The sequence below is a fragment of the Vanellus vanellus genome (assembly GCF_965231255.1).
Source record: "Vanellus vanellus genome assembly, chromosome: Z".
NCBI classification, from domain to species: Eukaryota; Metazoa; Chordata; class Aves; order Charadriiformes; family Charadriidae; genus Vanellus; species Vanellus vanellus.
The window spans coordinates 66,473,497-66,490,288 of NC_138908.1; positions in this window are offsets into that span (position 1 = coordinate 66,473,497).

A 16,792-nucleotide genomic window follows, 5' to 3' on the forward strand; every position below is an offset into this window, starting at 1 on the left:
CCGTTTGGAGCAGTCAACTTTCAAAATTAAACACAGGTTACCAACATATATCTTGGGTGATGCTGATACACTTTCACCTTTATTTTATACCCCAACTGTAAGTATTTTCATTGTCTACTTGCCTGTTTCTATCCCTTCTTTCTCTTTCACATCTTCCTTTGACCAGACTCCGGTGCTGCCAGGTCATTGTACACTGTACTCCTCTGGCCCAACTAAGGCCCCATAAACTTTCCATCTGCTTACCCTCCTTATTCCTATTCTTCCTGTCCTGTAGTCTTGGAAATTGCACCACGGCTAATATCTCAAGCTAAGCCTCGTAATCAAATTCAGAAGATAGAGATGAGCTGTGATTAGAGCTCTGCAGTGCAATTTTGTCAGAGAAATCAGAACTTCCTTCTACTTCAGTATCTTCAAAGGTTTCACTGGAATCCCTTACTCGGAGCAGGGATTTTATTTTTTTTTCCCCTCTACTGATCTGTCGCTAAACAACATCTAACATTTCAAGTTGCTCTGAATAACAACATCTAACTTTTGAAGTTGCTCTGAATAGAAAGGGAGAGCATTCTCCTTTTTCCTCTTTTGTGCTCCAGGGATTAAGATGAGCTGAGAGATACGCCTCTGCTGCACTTGGCCACTTGGAATAACAGTGGCACAATGTACTCTTATGTTTCCGGAAAGTTAGTGCTTTGAGCCTCTTCCAGGGGGGTATTAGGAGTTGCAAGAATTTGGCAGTTTTACTGCTGAAAGGGAAAAGACCCCTTGATACTTAATATGTATGCATACTTCTTTGCTTCAGTAAATTAGGCAGAACTCATGGGACAGCTGTCTTATTGCTGGACACTGTCCTCTGCTGGGCTGTATTGAGGTCCTTCCGAGGGAATAGATACAGGCACCGTGTGTGGCATGGTTCAAACGCTGCAGGAGATACTGTGTCAGATACTGTGCCTGTGAGCTTAGGCAGATGTCACCATCACTCATCCTGCGGATGTTGTGATCCACGAGCAGGAGGGGTGGAAACCTGTTCTTGTGTGTTCATACATTTTTTAGTGGTTCTGAAAAATGGAGCCTCTGGGCAGGGACAGGTCTCTATGGAGCCCCTGAGTTCATCCAGTTGTAGTGAAGGTCCAATGCTGTGTTACTGCTCCCCCAATCTGAGCAGATGGAAGAATCTCTCCAGCGCCCTAACTCAGAACTGCTTCCCAGTTAGTAGTTTCAATATGTGCTTCTCAGAGCTTTGTTACAGACAGCACAAAAATCACCTTGTTCTTCTCTGGTTTCAGTGGTTCTGAGCAGCATCAGTAGCGAAGCCTGAGCATGGTTTTCACTGTGCTCAGGGCGGCAGCACAGGCACCAAAGCTCTCCATACGCGCACTTGGACAACTAGTGCTGAGTTGGTTTGCACCCTGCTCTCACTTTTCCACTTATCTCTGCAAGCCTAAAGGCTTTGGGTTTTGTTTTTTAACACCAAAATTTACTGGCTGCAGTTGAATGGCTGCTTATGAAGTTCACTAGGAAAGCTAGAGATCTTTTCTTTAAAAAGAAAATGAGAAGTCACTAAGATATGAGTTAGGAGTGGAAGAACTGAGGAAGAAAAGGGCAGAACTAATGCGAGTAAGATTTGAAGGATGAATGTATAAACCTGGTCCCTTGCCAACTCCACCCTCTAAATGGCATTTACTGCCAGGGAAATTGGATCCACCCTGGACTGATTCTAGCATCAGGAAAATCCTCCTAAAATAGCTCTGGGCCTTGCAAAAGTTGCAGTTTCCTCTCCCAATAATTGAAGCTGTGGTGACAACCTCCATCTGGTACTCATGAGTCGCAGTCACCACATCTGCTGAGGGGAAGAAGGCAACTTTTTCCCTTTGCTCAGAATCTCTTGCTATGTCTCCAGTGATGGTCTTAGGAGTGAAAAATCCAGCACTTCTTAAAAGGGATGGTGTCCCCTATACCAGCAACTTGGAAATTAAAACTGCAATCTCTGCTTACTCAGATTTTAAGAAGTGTAAATGAAGAAGAGCCACTTAAAGAGTACCTGGGGATTAGTCTAAGTTGCATTATTGCCATTGAATATGCATTTATTTCATACTGTTTAACAAATGGAGAGTATAACCTTAGCAACATTCATGACATGCTCTGTATGGATCTGCCAACATGATACTGAAATTAGCATTCAGAAGACAACTGTTTGAAAGTAGCCTGAGAACTGAAAAATCACGTTTCAGATTAAAGTCCAGATGAGAATACACTTCAGCATCTGCAGAGTGAACATTATGCAACATTTACTACTTTGGCTTATGCTGATCTCAACAAGAGTTTTTGTGGTATCATTTGTCTAGATCTTACCATGATATGTGAAAGCATAATGGTATAAATACTAATAGACAGTGGTGACTCTGACTAGCCCCGTAACAACCATAATTTTGTGTGAAGTATACTTAAAAAATACAAATACTGCTGGCCTTTCATGCTCAACTGTAGTGCAAAGATAGTTAAAATCTCCTTCCCAAGTTTACTTGGAAAAAAAATTAAGAATGACGATTCCTAGACAAGATGAAGGTTCTACTCTCTGCATATAAAGAAAAAAGGTGTGGGGTGAATGGGAATAAGGAGGGGAATATGGACAGAAATTCTAGATGTGAGTTAGTCCTCTGCTGTCGCAGGTATAAACTGTTGATAAACTTAGTCTAATAAGTATTTTTTGTTGTTGTGTGTTGTGATGTTCTTGCAGAAAGCTTTTGTATGGGAAATTATGGTCTGACAGAGTGAAGGTGGATTGAATAATAGCTTGTTGCTTCATGTCTTTCTACAGGTCACTTCTTCCTGAAAGAAGCAGAGTCAACGTAACTCACCTCTCTCACTGAGTCATGCCAGCTGTTGCAAGTAATGCCGAACAAAAACAATTCTCTGGTTACTCTGCCTGCACTTTTATCTGTGGCTACCTTCACTGGTTTTGTTTAAGTCAGATCCTTCTCTTGTGTGCATCTGTCACATAGCAGGAAAGACATGTTTCTGTAAGTAAGCTTCACAACTTGTTTAGGAGATGTGTAGGAAAACATAGAACTGCTTTTAACTAACTTTTGAAAGCTGGCTAGATTTTAAGCTGACTCTGCCCTTTCAACAGATGCTGAGAACAGTGACTGTTCTTTATTGCCTCAACACACCATCTTGGGATAACACATCAGCCAGTCTGATGGAATATTTTATGTAGAGTTACTACTTCCCGTGAGTCAGTGCTGTAAATGGCAATTACGTCTGCAAAGAACACAGCATCATTCATGTCCCTTGCTGCCCTCACAGCTAGAAGTGGTATGTTTAGGGAGTGTTATATTTGTCCTAAGAATCATATGGATCTCTAGAAATGATGGAAACGTTGCTAGTAAAACACAAAAGACTGAATAATCATATAATTTTTTTCTATGTTTGAAGCATACAGGTAAACCCCAAACTTCTATCACTTCACAGGGTGAGAAAACACATCCTATTCCAACAGTAACTCGGGAGCAGGTTAGCTGTCAAAGCTAGGTTTAAAGTAGCACATTCAGATAACTTTAATTCAGTGTTTATATTCAAACTCACCAAACAGCTATCTGTATTGCTACTGTTTGTTTTCCATAAATTTGAAACTGGGAAAGACAATCCAGAGGCTGTGGCAAAGTTTAAAGTACTGCCAGTAAAAAGGGTAGAGAGGACAATCCAGATGATTATTGGCTAGTATCCATGTAGGCAAAAAATGTATAACTGATAGGTAAGCTATTAAAGGAAAGCAGTAGAACTAATGTTGTCAATGTGGGCGTATGAAAAACAGATCTGACTACAGTTTTGTTGAACAGCACACAGTAAAAAATGTAGTGTTTGCATAACAATAGTGTTCATGGAATACTTAGACTTCTTATAACATTTTGACTTACCACTGCATGACACTTTTTATGTGTGTTATGGTTTGAGAAACCCGTGACAATTTATTATTGTTTAGACTATCATCCTATCACCTGATGACCCCTCCCCACCCGGGAAGGGGAATTAGGAAAAAACAAGGAAAGCCGGTGGTTGAATTATAAACAGATTTAATAGAATAAGACTAGATAATAAACATTAATAGCACTAAAGAACCAATATTGATCTTGATACCAATACAGAATATGCAAAGATAATACTCAGCCAATTATATCAGCAGGGAGCTGCGCACTCCCAGCAGTGGACAGTAAATGTCAGACACAGCGAGCGCTACAGCTTTGGGAAGAAAGGAAGGGCTCAGGAGTCTGGCACCGGGGCAAGAAGTTCTCAGGATGGCAGCCATCAAGGGAGAGAGAAATCTGCAGCAAACTTTCTGATTTATTTTGAATGTGACTTTCATGGTATGAAATAATCCTGTTGGCCAGCTTGAGTCAAGGGCCCGGGTCTCCCACCTCCTCATCCCTGTACCCGGTGAACTTGAAAACACTGAGACCTTGAAACCCACATACCATAGCTGGCTACAAAGTAAATATTCTCACAAATTCAGACACTAGAGTCTTCTAAAAGTGCAGTCTTCCCAAGTATTAGAGATAAATTAGTCCTGTGTCACTCAAACCAGGACAACGTGTCATGCTAATTTAATCAATATGACCTGTTAATTAGTAGAATATGGGTTAACTGACTGCCAAAATCAAAATAGTAAATGGAGGATTCTAACTGAGCAAGTATATTCATATTAGGGTTATTTTAGGAATTGCTTTCTTCCATGTGTTATCTAGTACTTGTTTTAAATTACATCAAAGATTGTACAAAATTATTAATGATACTCATAGATGACCCAAAAAGATTGGGAATGTAATAAGCAACTAAGATAAGTCATTGATGCACTCCAGATGACTTTACTTAATAAGTTGGGTGCAAGCAAACAAGTGTTTTGTGGCTAACTATTAAGCAATACATCTGTGAACAGTAAAAGCGGACTGTCCTTTTTACCTATACATTTGGTCTGCCCTCCAAATATCAGAGCTCAAGAATGGAGAAGACACCCAGATTTGGAGCCACTGAAGGTCAGTTGAGCAAGGTGTTCTCAAAATAAAATTACCTAGCAAACACAGCCTTTTGTTTTAGGGGAGATTAAGCCTCCATTTTTTTTTTCCTAGGTTTCCTTGTGTATCACGGCTCTGATCATCTCTAAAGCATTCAGTTATGTTACATGCTTACACAACTTTATTTTGGCATCTCAGAGTAGTGCTAGAACACCCTCCTGCTATAGACTTACTCTACTTTTGAACCTTTAGCCCGTCATTTTAAATATGTATTATGCCATAGATTCATCACTACTTCTGTTACCCTTTCTTTGCCTTGCATAGCCTTTTCACATGTATGTATATTTAGCAACATTCACGACTACGCTATAATCTAATCATCAGCAAATTTGCAGGCCATGTTTTTTCCCCAAGAGAACAATCCCCATGACAGGCAATCTTTTAGCTCTCTAACTGGCCCAACTTATGCAAGGCAGCCTTAAAACTAGTGGGGCTCAACAAGAAAGTATGTCTTATTCTTTCTGTGCACTCATTCTTCTTTGTCTCTCCCAGCTTCACTAGTATCAAGAGTCAGAGCTCTAAAATGTTGCTCCAGATCATTTTTGAACAAGTCTATTGATACAGCTGTTGGAAAGGATCTTAAAGATCATCTAGTTCCAACCCCCTGCCATGGGGAGGGACACCTTCCACTAGACCAGGCTGCTCAAAGCCCCATCCAGCCTGGCCTTGAACACTTCTAGGGAGGGGGCATCTGCAGCTTCTCTGGGCAACCTATGCCAGCATCTCACCCACAAAGTAAAAAATTTCTTCATAATATTTAATCTAAATTTACCCTCTTTAAGTTTAAAAACTTTAGTCCTCATCCTATCACTGCATGCCTTTGTAAAAAGTCCCCCTCCAGCTTTCTTGTAGGCCCCTTTTAGGTACTGGACGGTTGCTATGAGGTTTCCCCGGAGCCTTCTCTTCTCCAGGCTGAACAATCCCAACTCTCTCAGCCTCTCCTCATAGGAGAGGTGCTGCAGCCCTCTAATCATCTTCCTGCCCATCTTCTGGACCCACTCCAACAGGTCCATGTCCTTCTTATGTTGAGGGCTCCAGAGCTGGATGCAGTACTCCAGGTTGGGGTCTCACAAGAGTGGAGTAGAGGGGGAGAATCCCTTCCCTCAGCCTGCTGGCCACATGTCTTTTGATGCAGCCCAGGATACGGTTGGCTTTCTGGGCTGCAAGCGCACATTGCTGGCTCATATTGAGCTTCTCATCAATCAGTACACCCAAGTTCTTCTCTGCAGGGGTGCTCTCAATCCATTCTCTGCCCAACCTGTATTTGTGCTTGGGATTGCCCTGACCCAGGTACAGGACCTTCCACTTGGTTTTGTTGAATTTCATGAGGTTCACACCTCTCAAGCCTCTCCAGGTCCCTCTGGATGGCATCTCTTCCCTCCAGCATGTCAGCCGCACCACACAGCTTGGTGTCACCGGCAACAAATAAGGGAATAAGACCATCTCTGCAGAGAATTCCCATAGTCTAACCATCAGTCACATTATGGCAAAGTTAATGCTGCTGTTGCCTTTTTCATCTTCAGAAATTTGTGTTTTGATGGTCCTAAGAAGAACTGAAAATGCTGTTTGGAATTTTTCTTCTGTTGACAAGTTTTTATTTGGGGATTTGGAGGATGAATGAAGAGGTGCAGAGAGATTTGTTGAGGAAGGTAACAATGAACAAACTCCTAAATACAATGTTTTGGTCAAAACAGCTCATGTAATTCTTGGCTATACAGAGAAATTTCTGGGGACTCCAGAGACAATACTAGTTCTGTGTTTGGCACTGAAACAATTTTTGCTGGAATTTGCTTTGTCCAGCTTAGGATTCAAGAAGACTGTGGGTAGGCAGAAAGGGTTGAGAGAAGAGCCAGAAAAATCTTTGATTCATGTGGTGTGATACAAGGAAGTTTTTTTGTTTGATTTATCAACCAGAAGAGTGTGTTGACTGTGGTCCCAAACTATCTGCAATGAAATAGAAACTTAACACCTGGCTTTTCCATCTAGCTGACAGAGACATAACAGGATGCCGTTGCTGGATGTTGAAGCTGAAAAAATCAGACTAGAACCAATTGCTACAATTTTCCCTAAATAACAAGCAGTTCATCATTGAAACCATTTAACGAAAAGTATAATGGTTTTTCTGTCTCTGGTAGTTTTAACCTCAAGAGATGTCTGTCTTAAAAGGTATGTTCTAGCTGAACTCAGCAGTGATTCAGGAGATCTCAGGGAATTCTATGACAAAACAGATCAGCCCAGATGGTCACAGTGGATGTTCTAGCCTTACCTCTGATGGGGACTGAGGTGGTTTGATTATTCCTTCAGCTCTACTATGGGCTTACCTCAGGATCCATTTTTTTGGCTATGGATGCTAACATTTGTACTGGAGGTTCAATGCAGCTGCAGCGGTTTAAGAAAGGGCATAATCATCTGTAAATAGTATAGTGTGACAAGGGATCCAGACTACATAAAAGCATGTTCTAAAGATGTATGCAGAGGATAGACAGCCACACGTGGAATTTTAGGAATCCTTTTTCTTGTTTATTCCAGTTTCTGAGCAAGAGTTTTGCGAATTAGCAGTGTATCTGGTGATTCTGTGCTACTATACAAGTTTGTGGTCATATACAGAAGGTGGAATACTGTTTTGGATTAAGAGTCTTAGCTCATGCATTAACTCTTGCATGCCTGTATGACTTTAAACACACCAAGGGTATGTCCATATTGACATGTGATTTTTTAGCTTGTCCAAAACTTTCAACTTGTGTTTGGGTGCTGTTTGTAAAGTGGTATTTAGTCCTTCAAATAAAAAGTGCAGAAGCAATTAGTAACATTAGCTTATCATTCTTTACAGCAAACCAATTCCCTCTTTGTGCATAGAAAACTAAAACGATATCCTTGCTTGGCTGAAAACTTCATTTCTGCAAGTAATAAAAAATGCAAGTACCCCTTACAATGGCTACTTAAGCCGCCTTTGCAGCTTGGGGCAAAATCACATTGGCAGAAGGACAATGTCTTGTCTCTGATGGCTATGAAGCCTCTCTGAACTCGACTTGAATATGAACTTATACAAAAGGGACCTCTATGCAGTGACAAGAACTTGAAAACAGAATATAATTACGTAAGAAATTTAAAATAAGTTGGGGAGCATGTTTGAATGAGATCAGCATTCCAAGTAGTCCCTAGCAAGAATTGGACATTTGTATCTCTGTTGCTACTCATTTTTCTTTATAACTGATCATCTGAATTTTTCTGTTAGGCTTCCTCCAAGCTGAAACCTTATACCTGATAGCAATTCTTCTTAACAGCCTTTTGGTGCAGAGTTGGCCTTAGTATCCTATGCAAGTCTCCCAGCTTCTTTAATTACTTTGATACCAATAAGGAAAGGATGTGTTTAAAAAAAAAAAAAAAGTATCATGAAGGACCCTGTGTTTTCCTATCCTTTCTTGAAGAAGCTAATAAATTGCATGACCTCAATAAATTAAGAGAAGGAAGAGGCACAGTAGTGTCATGGAAGTAGTAGGTAGCACTGGTCACCTTGTCATTGCAGCACTGACCAGGAGGGAGCTGTGCTAGTTGCTGCCCTCCAGGGCTTAAACTCTGTTCAGATGAAGCCAGTTTCTCACTAAGCTCACAAACAGTATTTTACTGTATTTTACTGTAAAGTATTCTTTATTCTCTTTTAATGGTAGTTTTTATCTTTTATGTTCTCATCAGACTGCTTTGCATGTTCTTTGTAGTTTCACTGGTCACTGCTCATTGAGGAATATGTGTGATGTGTCACTCCTTCCTCACCCTTCTTTGCATCAGATAGCTGTTCGATTATACTTAAACTACTCTGGAAATCTACAGGTAAGCAAAGCATCACATTTCTAAGTAGGCTATACATCCTACGCCTGAACCTTTCAGGTGGGTGGTCCTATGTTTCCATGCCTTGAGAGCCACAGTTTTGGACTGAGTGCTTTTAAGAATCATCTTTAACTTTGGCATTTTGTGTGTCCCCTCCATGGTAAAGACTCTGCCTGGCAACTCTCACTGAGACAGGAGGCTCCAAGTACAGTTATCATGAGACTACCTCACACTCCACAGTTGATTTTTGTCACCTCCTAGTGGAATCTTGTGTCTCGGGTGCTATTGTTTGTGCTTCAACAAAGTCACAAGGAGAGACCTTGCAAAGCAGGACAGCATTTGCTGGTCTACGCACAACTACACTTGTCCATCCTTTCCTCCTTTCTCATGGGCACCTGAAAAACCAAATTTTGATCTGTGGCTGTGGGCAAAGGAGGCAAAACCTTCTCCGCCTTCTTTCCCCCAGTTTTGCTTTCTGTCTTTGCATTGAAGGAGGTTTCTCTTCTTAAAGAGCCCAAGTCTTTCAGACTTCTGCAGAGCTTTTCCTGGGACACACACCAGTCTTATGTCAAAGTGTTGTGATAACGGTTAGTTCTTTGTAGCAGCAATCTAATTGCTCTTCCAGGCTGAAAGTATTGCTGGCTGAGGTACTCTCGGAGGCTCTTTCAGCTCCGTAGATATAATCTTGTTTCTGCTACAAAATGGTGAGTCTAATCTGCACGTTAAATTACAATGAAATCATATCCACAAACTGGCAGACATTCCCCAGACTGTCACACCTTGCTTTTAACATATGGGCTGACTGACACAATCAGATCAAATGATTTTCCAGACTTTTTGCTATATCCACTAGGCAGCTTTTCTCATTTAAGATTCCCGTTGTGAGGCTGTATCTCCAATGATAGCTTAGATTCTCATCTGGTGTAAATTATCATAGTTCTAGTTGACTTCAATGGATTTGGTAATTTATGCCATCTGAGGTTCTGCATCTCAAAACTTTGTAATAAAAAGCAGCTGCTACTTTAACTAATCTGAAAAATGATAAGTGCCTAGTATGTGTCTGTGTCTAGCTATCTTAATACCTGTTACTCAGCTGCCAGCAGACCGCTGCATACTGGAGAATTAAAGGCCTTTGTCCTGCATCTGAGTGACTGGGATTGTGACCTGTATTTTGTCAAAAATGAAAGTTGAACAGAGACTGCCATAGTCCTTGACAACAACTTTGCTGGGAGACCCGAAACCAACAACATTCTTTCAGCAAAGCCTGTGAGTTTGGCTCTGCTAGTCGTATCTTTATAATGACCATGAACATTACATATATTATACATATGCAATATTTTAGAGAAGTTACTCATGTTTGTCACTTTAATGTGTTTTAGTTTTGATTTCTATATTCATCTTCAAGCCATATGAAGATCACTTGATGTTTGGTATCTATTTGAACTTGTAAAGAATGTGATATTGCATGGATATCAACTATTTATATCACGAATTTGTTAAGAATTTGTAAAGTGTTTAATCGAAAACATGGTCTCTGACCTGTTACAGAATGTGACACTGTAAATAAAGTGCCTGTCATGATATGTTTGAAGAAAATGTGTCTTCTTTATTTACAATTCTTGATTTAACTCTCCACACAGAACAAATCCTCATTTTATGACTAGTGTGTTACGCACTTTTGCCTGTAAAGAACTATTTGTGCCATAAAGCATCAAATTTCCTGTATTGCTTTAAAATTTATATTCAATTGTGCTGGAGAGAGTCCAGCAGAGGGCTACAAAGATGATCAAGGGACTGGAGCATCTGTCTTATGAGGAAAGGCTGAGAGACCCGGGTCTGTTTAGCCTGGAGAAGTCTGAGAGGGGGTCTTATCAATGCTTGTAAATATCTAAAGGGCAGGTGTCAAGAGGATGGGTCCAGACTTTTCGGTGGTGCCCAGCGACAGGACAAGGAGTAATGGGCACAAGATGGAACACAGGAAATTCCATCTGAACATGAGGAAAAACTTCTTTACTTTGGGAGTGAAAGCGCTGGAGCAGGCTGCCCTGAGAGGTTGTAGCATCTCCTTCTCTGAAGATAATCAGAACCTGCCTGGATGCATTCCTGTCCAACCTTCTGTAGGTAAACCAGCTTTTGCAGGGAGGGTAATCTCTGAAGGTGCCTTCCAACCCCTAACACTCTGTGATTCTGTGTCTTGTTATGTGGATCCTGAGTTAGTTGCTTTGGACAACAGCTGCAGCTGCATCACCCAACAGAGCCTAGTACCTGCAAAAGGAACACATTCGCCCTTCAGAAGGCTTTTGGAGGTGCAAACAGAAGCATGACAAAAATCAGCCAGCTGACCTTAGGTAAAGAAAACACCATCAAGTGCAGCCAAAGTGTCCTTGTCAATAGGTTGGTGGCAAAACTTAAAAAAGGACCTCCCCAAGCTTCTCTTTTCCTTCGTTTTCTCAGCCTCCCAGCATCTTTACTCTCACTGCTGTTTGACCATTGTCTACGTATTTGGGTAACTGCATCTTACTACAGAAGAACAATGTCTTCTGCCTGTTCCACACTGCAGCTGCTTTCCAGCTCTTGCAATCCTCATATTCCTGCCATCTTGTTCTCACGTAGTGGCCGTGTGTGTGAAGTAATCACCAAGGGTTAGAGAAAGGGCAACAAAGACAAATAAATGTATGGAGATCATTGTCCCTGTGAGCCTGCGGGAAGCCTGAGGTGTGGTTGAACTAGTCTGGTAATGTTCTGCCCTTTGGCACTATTTTATGTGTACTCAGGGGAAATAATCAGTAGTACAGTCATTTTTACATTTAGGTTGTACAGATAATTTGTGAGTAGAATAAATATTTTGTTTATGCAGCACATATGTTTGAGTACAGCTTTACCTACTTATGAGAAATGACTTTATTCTGCATGTGCTTCAAAATACGCTGCTTACTTTTTGCAATGCTACTACGGATAGATAAGTAGAGTATGTTATGTGTTGGTCACAAATATGGCAACACTTTGTATTGTTTTACATGCTGACAAATTGATTTTAATTTATTTGCAGCTAACCAAAGCGCCGTATCCAAAACCTGATCTTAATTATGGATATTCAATATTGCATTTGCTAGAACAAATAGACAGCATCTTATGTCAGAGATGAGTCTGGATGATAAAATACAAAATGAGATACAGTACCTGCAACTTCTCCTCGGGTCTAGCCGAAGGATGCCCCAGCCACTGAGTTATCAGTTAGCTCCAGAACCCACATGGCAAGGATAAACACCTTGCAGATGGGCAGGAAAGTACTGGGGCTCCGGGGGAGTCTTGAGGGGTGGGGAAGGGAGTCAGCCCAAGCTCCTCCTGCAAAGCTAGTTTTGCAGCCTGTCTTGCCTTTTTCTAAATGGTGCAAACTGGTATGTAATTAATTGCTTCTTGTTTTGCTATTCCCATCAACAGTCTCTGAAAACTTAACCCAAAGCATTTCACTAAGCTGAACTGGTAGGAGTTCATCTCTCCCTTCAGCTGTGAGAGATTTTATTCCTGTTTAAGGCTTCATTCAGGCCAGTAATGGAAATACAGAAGCTTGGAAAGGGCTACAGGCCAAGGCTAAGATGCCAGTGAGGGTCTTAAGTTAACTGCAGTCCAGGAGGAGAGAACAGATCTTTTGCACATTTTTCTATCTTTCTTCTCCTTTTTGGATCACTTCCATGTCATGTGTCTCTACATGTCATCTGATTTACTAGATTTTGTTGTTTGTCCTCAGAAAATAATCTTCTGGATAAAAACAATTTGCCTCGTGGAAGGTTTTTATGCTTCTTTAGTAGTAACACAGGATGTAGCATACTCTAGGTGCACAGTACATCACCTATCCAGAATCAGACCCAGCGCAGGCAAATGCAGACATCCTCATCGCAGGGGGAATGAATGCATCCATCAGATTGCGGTATCTTCGTTACAGTAGCATGGACCTTTGTACACAATGACAACATTCACAGCTTCCTTTACACATGGGTGTGAACGCAGTCATCACTCATAGCAGTTCAAACTTTGTAGAAATCCTACTTAGGCAAAAGAGCTTTTTGCTCCCACTCAGCTTGTGGGAGTGAGTGAACTCCCAACTGTGAAAGCCTTTCTTTTATGTACATGGCATTTCCCTTGATGAGTTTTCTATTTGATATCCTTTTGATTTCACAATGTGTCTTCTCCTTCTCATATTCTGAAATAGTAAATACAAACGGTTAATTTCTTTCCTCTTTTGTTTTTTATACTGTACAAAAATTTCTGTTGCATCTCAGATCTGTCTCCCTCCAAACACAGAATTGTTTCCTGCCTCTTCATACCCAAGCAATGGACACTAGTCATTTCCAGAACTGCTGTATTTCTGTTACACTTTTTTAATCTTGGTAGATGTTGGGTTTTTTTTACTTTTTTCATTTTAAGTGAGGGCACTCCTACTCAGAAGAAAGCATGAATATCCTCCACACAATATCTGATCAGTACGTACTGATAGCCCTTATCTAGATGAGTGGCTTTTTTATTAAGATCCATCTGACTTCAAGCAGGCACAATTAAAAGCTGTAGAGAGAAATCTGTAGGAAAATCTTTAAAAGCTGTGGGAGAAATCGAGCTGAATTGACCTCTACACTATTTTTTAAATCAATTTTAAAGTATATTTGCAGCTATTAAAATAATTTGTATGAAACTAGCAGAATAAATAGGAAATATATTAAGAACATTAAGATAATTTTAATTGTTAAATGTTTTCTCTTAAAAGTCAAATTGGGGAACAGATTCTCTCATGCAAGAATGTAAGGGCTGACTGATATTGATAACACCTCTTTTCATCCTCATAATACAGCAGATTTGTGTGCACATATAAATTTGTGTAGTTGTAGTCTTCCTTGCTAACATTTAGCAGGGCATATATATACATCTGAATCAGTAAAATAACTGAACACATTTTGAAGAGGTAACAGTATTTCATTTGAATTTAAATGTCTTGTTTTGAATAAGCAATTATGTTACAGAGCTAAATCAGTCGGCTTAACAACAAAGGGCAGTGTGCTGATGAATTATGTATGTTATCTGCATTTTCTGCCTGCTGATAATTGACAGGTATCATGGCACCTTCTACAAACTTCCTGTAATTATATGCCACATATCAAACACCGACTTATGTGTAATGGTCCTCCCCCCACACACATACACACAAAATGTTTTTATGTTTTATTTAAAGCTTACAGCATTTTTAAATTTTCTGTTTCTCCCACTCTGGTTTCAAAGCTGCTTTGCCACTCTACCCATATAACAATGTTAAATTAAGACGATTACTTTAGTGTTAGTTTGTCAGTCATTCAAGTGTTTCTTCCTATCTTTTCATTTTGTTTTTTTTTTTTTAAATAGGATAAACCAAAGAAAATTTTCCTTGTAATTGTTTAAAAGAAATTATCTGCTGTTTGGATACTAAAACAGATCTCTTTTAGTCTTTGATATCAAGTTCCTGTCTTTACTGACAGATATATTTTCGTTATTAAGTAGCAGCTTTAGGTAGTAACAGGTTAAAAAACCTAGTGTCTTAGCAGAGCTGATGAAATAGCTAGTTCCTTCATGGTAATATGCATTTAATTCAGACTAACTTCACCATAACAAGGATACATTAATTGGGTAGCTCCACAAGTGGACTCATTAGATGCAATGCTTACTGATTAAATTTAACCACTACTGGGTATCTTAGTACATGATTTAGAATCACTTTTCTTTTAATTCAATGTTCTGTTTCTTGGAAGAAAATTAATTTTGCTGAGAATTATTGGAATAAACCTGTGATAATAAAGCTATAATTAAAAACGAGTCTTTTAGTTACCTTGAAGGGCTTTTTACTTATATTGCTTAAGTACCCAAATTTATATTTTAATCTAAAATCCTACATCCAGTAAATGATATGCCTGGTATATGTAAAAAAAAAGCACCACTAGCATATGCTGTGAAAGAGTTCCACACTCTCTATCATTGCATCCTTGACAGTATTCATTACCAGATAAAGTGCCTGAAACAAAGCCCAAACAATTACAGAAAGTAATTGTACAGAAAGAAAAGTAGACAAATATCTTTGTTCCCATTAACTTAGACTTGATTTGTCAGCTTCTTTAGAAACCAAAGCTTTTATTCTTCTATCATTGACTAAGTTGCTTCTGAGCAACTGAAGTGAAACCAGTGATCTGATACATTGTTTCTCACCTAATTAGAATAAACTATTAAATATATTTATAAAGTCCTCTTCATCAAAAGCACTTCAGCCTTCAAAATATGATACCGTGGGACTCTGGTGGAAGGTGACAGCCTGTGAGCAGTCAGTGATGATAAAGGAGAGGTAATGTACTATGTACTACCACCAGCCAGTAACATCCCTGCTCTTTATTGAACTGAAAGGCAAAATTTCAAGAAGCGGGGGGGGGAAGAACACTAATTTTTCTCTGAGGCATGCTTTTTGGCAAAGATATCTGGATGTAGGACCTGTCTGGCTTGAGAGCTCTAAACACCTGAGTGCAGATAAACAAGGTTAAGAGCAGAGCACAGATCTTTTAGCAATTGTTGGCAAGTGCTTATATGAACAATCATCAATGACCATGCATAAATCCAGTTTTCAAAGACTTCTCATTCAGATGAAGGTAAACCCAAAATGTATAGGGATGTGTGGAGGCACTCAGCTATTGGGCTGAGTGCAGACTTCTCTATTTCTATCCCAGTGCTGAGGCCTTATAGCTGATTCTGCAAAAAAAAATATTGCCTGAACTTTTTTAAAATGTGTCTTTAGGCAGAAAATTATGAGGAACTGCAACCATGATTTAAATAGAAATGATTGTGCTCCCTCACCGATTTTTATTTCACATTGCCACCAATGTACCTAACGCTTCTCAAGGAGGTTTTGTTTCCTAGCTGCTGCTTATCCTGCTTAGCCTGGAGCGGCACAGATGTCTCCCAGAAGGCTATCAGATTCAGCGGGAGAAGCTTTCCAGATGATCTCGGATGTTTCTGCACCACAGGAGGAACTCAGGAAAGCAAGCAGGTGGGGGTGGTTGGGGGACAAAGGCCTCCCAGAGGCAGAGTGTCCTGGGGACGTGCGGCAACCACTCTCAGAGAGAAAGTTGCAAATCAAAGACATTTCCGTAAGTCAGCTTATTTAGCCTCCTAAAATGAAGGTTAGAAGAGGGTTGGATTACTTTTGATAAAAACAAAATGCGAATGTCTTCCACTCTGTACCCTTGTAAAGAATAATCAAACAAACATTCAAAACAAAACCGACTCTGTGATCCCTTTTCATCTTTTAATGGTCTCTTCATCTGTCAATCTGCTTAGTATAGTCTAATTTGTTTAGGACTAAATAATACACCACTTTCTTCACAGGAGTGGTACATATTTAGGCAAGTAATCTGATGAAATTAACAGGACTACTCCTTTAATTAAGGGGTTCAGGACAGGACTTTGGCAAAGACCTTTTCTTGTCTGTGAACATTCACATCAAAAGTGCTTACATAAGGGCTTATTATTATTTTAGAGCAGTGTTATCTGATTTTTTCTAGTGGGGGTGGGCCCTGTTACCTCCTATTGGGGCGCTCATGGGACCCAGCTCCCCAGGTCTCCATTGTAATGTAGTAAGAAGAGAGGGTGTTATGTACTTTCCTAGCACAGGAACAGACCTGTCACATCATGGGCACAGATATAAGGACAAATTTCTTCACCAAAAGAGTTGTCAAGCATTGGAACAGGCTGCCCAGGGAAATGGTGGAGTCACCATCCCTGGAGGTATTTACAAGATGGGTAGACGTGCTGCTTAGGGACATGGCTTAGTGGGGGACTTGGCAGTGTTGGGTTGATGGTTGGGCTCAATGATCTTAAAGGTCTCTTCCAACCTAGACGGT